The sequence below is a fragment of the Clytia hemisphaerica genome, unplaced genomic scaffold (assembly GCF_902728285.1).
Source record: "Clytia hemisphaerica strain Z4C2 unplaced genomic scaffold, Clytia hemisphaerica genome assembly, whole genome shotgun sequence".
Taxonomy (NCBI): Eukaryota; Metazoa; Cnidaria; class Hydrozoa; order Leptothecata; family Clytiidae; genus Clytia; species Clytia hemisphaerica.
The window spans coordinates 102,270-107,087 of NW_027103848.1; positions in this window are offsets into that span (position 1 = coordinate 102,270).

Below are 4,818 nucleotides of genomic sequence, written 5' to 3' on the forward strand. Positions count from 1 at the left end.
ACTTCAGTGTTCTTATGAAGTAAATATACTTCTTTTTTTTACATATGCAAAATCTAGAAAAATAAAGCTCGCATATCCCATTAGTGGTAAAGCTAAGACATGGGTGAGCCTTTTCTTATAGTTTACCAAGCAGTACATATAGTATGTTTTGCTGTGAATCTTTATTTTTATGTACAAAAGAAATCCGATTATCTCTGTGTAGTGTGGTGGATAAAAATGTATTTGGATAAATTGAATTACTGTGACTGAACCAATCCTGTCTATAATATTTTAATTTTTTTGGAGGTGAATTTTGTGGCCACAAAGGGAATAACTGGAATGATTTTTTATATAAGTCTCCTTCAATCAAAACTGTTCAAGTTTCTCTCTATTTTGTTCTTGGTTTTTGCTGTTTATGTTTTTCAAACTTTGTATATAAGAACTTTAAAGGGGAAAAATATTCTTCTTTCTTGTTACTTTTTCCCTTATTTTTTTCCTTTTTCAATATTATTTCAACCCTTATGATTTTCTTCAAATTTTGAATATTAAATGATAAATTACGTCACCTGAGTAAGAAAACTTAACATGTGTTGCTAATTTAGCTAATTTGCTGGTACTAAAATATTTTCTTCTTTTTTTTTTACTTCAACTTTTCTAATTCTTTATTTTTGCCTATAATTATTTTGCTAATATTTTCTTTATCATTAATTCATGCGCTTGTACCCCCTTACACTTTTACTTCCCTCTGCCAATTATTTTATACTTGTTAGTGGATATACGAAGATTACTACTTTGCTTTCTTCTATAATATTTTTCTCTTGAGAATTAGTATATTTTTCATAATATGTGTTTGAAATAGTTTTTTCACTCTCTTCAGATTCTTTGTTCATAATTTTGGGTTGTTTTGGGGAAAGCATGCTAATATTGTGATGCAATATTGTCAAGAATTCCACTATTGTTTTTTGATTATCTACAGGGGAAGAAAAAAGGATAATTTAACTTATAGTAGGTACTAAAAGATATACTTTAAAATCATGGATCCGATTTCAGCTTTTGAAGTATACTTTATCGATTTTCACCGACTTTTTAGCGCGAGCAATAAAGAAAATTGTTGTATGTGTGAAGGTTTGAAATTTCTGTTAGAAAGGGGCAGATTTGCACTATCAAAGGTTTTATGTTATTTCTGTATGAAAGTACAGCCTTATTTACATCTCTCCACCCCCTAATTTTGGCTAAAAATCTAATATTTTTTCCTGTTTTAATATTTTCTTCTTTTTATTGTTATTTTTCTCAAAATCGCGTATAATTTTTTAAAGTTGGAATTTGTGGGTTGCATCTTAATAAAGTAAATATTCAAGAACTAAGACTGTGTTTGTATAAGTCTTTCGTTACAAGAGCCAAAGATTCTTTTTTGAGGCTTGTCTGCTCTTTATTTTTCAACACTTCGAGATTGTAAAATTTTTCATATAGAATTTGGGTTATTTAATGTAGTTTATTTTTGCAAGATTTAATTTCGCGAGGTAAATAGTAGATTTATTTTCACTTTCAAAATATTTGGATGGATTCACTTCCGCGAATCATTCAAAAATCATTTGAAAATGACTTTGAAAACGCCATCCTCGTAAAAATTCACGAAAACGCGAAATTAAAAATCTCGGGAAAATTAATCCGATTTGGGTATAATGATACTTTGATTACCTTTTTATTTACTAAAAAAACTTTTCTGATTCAAGGAGGCTGACAGTCTTAAACTTTTTGTAGTTTTTAGAAATTTTCCTTCTCTGCTCTTATAAATTAAGAGCGTTCCCAAAATTAGTTTTGAATATTTTCAAATGATTCTGAAGTATGACTTTTTAGCTAAAAAACGAAACCAGGAATATAAGCTTTAAAGCTAGTTTATTCCAAATAAAACATATGCATGTGACGTCATTAGGGTTAAGTTCTCCTCGAGAAAGGATGAATGTGTTTCTTTCATATTCTCCTTGATAAATTTTCATTTCAAGAGAAAACCATTTTTTTTGGTTGGTTTTCACTAGATATTATAATGAACTCTCTTTTTGATTGAAACATAGTGGCTTTATCTCGTTGTTGAAATGATGGTTTTTTGTCTGCCTTAGATGGTTTTGTCTAGTTATTCTTAGCCTATCTCTCTCTCTCGCCTTTACTCATGACTTATTTTGTCTATTTCAGTATTATAATTTTTGTGAGTGTATGAAGTACATTGGCTCAAGAGCTTGAAATTTGAATTCTTTATGTGTTTCTACTTAAAAATTTGTTGGTATTTTTTTGAGAGAGAGAGATTGTTCGAATTAAAACCTCCATAATGCTGCTTGAAGACTTGTCTGTACACAAACCCAATATCTACGGCTAATTTCAAAATTCATTGCCGTAGAGGAACTACGCTACGATAATCGTGAGATACACTCTGGTACAGAGTACTTGAAGACTAACTTGAAGGAAAATTATTTAGAGCGTCTTCACTGTAATAATTGATTACTGTAGATTTGGAAATATTGGTGATGCTGGGGTGTTGTGTGTTTCAATATAAGCACACGCTCTAAGACTTTTGTGATACGGGGTAGTTTGAATTTGAGTTTTAGGCTAGGTTGCAGGTTCTTTTTTATAGAAAGCAGGAAATTCGGGGTTAGACTCTGCATTTCTAATCAGGTTTTAATGTTTTAAAATGCTTACTAAATAATGCCTCAAAATATTTATTTTTTTAGTCATTTCTAAAATCCGAGTCTGAGATTATTCTTAATGTTTCTTATAAGGATTTGCTCAGAATTGAGTCTCGTGTCTCGTTATGACTTATGACTCTCCAAACATGGGAAAATTCGTTCGCGTCCAACTTCCAAGTTCTAATTTTTTTATTGTATTCTGCTTATTCAGCTTATTTCAACTTCGAAGTCTAACTTTGAAGAGTTTTCTATGGTGCCCAGCTGGCACACAACGTTGTTTAAACGTTAATTTAATGTTATATGGACGTTGTGAACGTTAGATAAACGTTGAAACAACGTTGTGTGTCGGCTAGGTGACTTATAAATGATTATAAATATAAATCATTTTTTGAGTGAGGTATTAAGTTATAGTTTATAGTTTATACTTTGAAACGAGAAACAGGGCTAGAGATTGAGGAACTGGGCACTGCAATGGCTGATCGAGAGCTGTGGAGGGAGGGTTATTGTTTGTTTCCGACCTAGGTCCATTCGGACCTAGGTCGAAGGATGATGATGATGAAGTTATAGTAGGGGAGTTTCCCCCAATGAAGTGGAAGCCGAAGGCTAGAAGTCAATCTCTTTGGTAGGATTTGAAGCCAACAAACCCTACCAAAGCTGAGCGGCCTTGAGCGGCTCGCCTGGTTTTTACACAAATGACAGATTGAAACTAAAATTTACCGCTAAATTTCGAAAAAAATATCAATTGTAAACAAAAGAATTGCTAGATTCAAACTGTCGTCTAAAATACGGCGCATTTTTTAAGGCTTCACTTTTTCTTGCCTGAGAAAGGTTATTCTACTCTAGCCCTTCGGGCTTTAAACTCAATGGTTTCCCCTCTTTACATAACCTTCATATCTCTAAAATTAGCTAGTCTAGGTAGACTAAATGATTTCATCTTATCTTCTATCCTGAGTTTTTGTGGTACACGTTTGTTTTTTATAAGAACATTCAAAATTTTTGAAGCCTTCGGGTATTCTTAATTTTTTGAGTTTTAAGCCTAAAAATGTTCTTAAGATGTTCTTATTTGCGCCATTCTTTGAGTATTTTTGTATATTTTCCTCAAGAATAGGGCCTTTTGGAGTCTTCAAAGCCTTAAAATGTTCTTAACTTGTTCTTAATTATTCTTTTGGCCATCGAAACCTTATGTTCTTGTATAGTTTGTTCTTATAAATAAACGTATATGCCTAATCTGATTAATAATTCATTCTGTTGGTCTATGAATTTTTGAACTAAGTTTATAAGAATTTTTGTGGAAAGATTCTACCAACTGATGTGTCGATAATCTATGAATTTAACTGCCGAATGAATAGAAGATTGTTTAAAAAGCTGTAATCTGCCATCATAAAAATCTGATTGTATCCCAAATAACAACAGCTACTATAGCACTTTAATGAGCAGAAAGATTCTGGTCTTCATATAAATAACCTGTGTGGTCAAAGTGAACCCCTTGGAGTTCAGGAATTCTACATCATAATGTTTCTTAAAGATAATTATTTTTTGATATTATTGATGTTTTATATATGAAAGACATTGACGTCATTCTTTTAAAATTTTGACATTCTTGTCATTTTCTCTCAACAGTGTGACTTCATATCTAAAATATGATTAAAAGAGAAAAACCCCAATCAAATCAGCTTTTTTAAACCCAGCGGTTTCCCTGTAATGTCTCTTGTGGTTTATCACTGCATCTCTCATTCTAAGATTTTATTCAGTATAAATTTTGTCCATCCCTTAGGCTACATTTCGAAAATTTAACATATTTTTAGAATCAGTTATTTTTAGCCATACCTCAAATTGTTAGTATTATACTGTCTTGAATGATAAAAGTTTTCCCCTAGAAGCGCTAATAGAGCCATAGAGCGTTTAACGTAATTGTACTCACGAATGACGCACGCCTTCAGTTCAAATTCACGCGTTTACGTCTTCCAATCTTAGGGTTTTTCCAATGATGTCAATTTATATTAATATTGTGTCTGGTCTGCTCTTTCTTATTACAATTTAAAATAAATAAGCTGACATAAGCAAGTTTGATATTGGGTATAAAAGGTTCAATTTGGGCAAGCGCTAGTTCAACCAATATACCAAAAAACTCTGGGTTTATTGAGGATTTAGAGTCAAAATT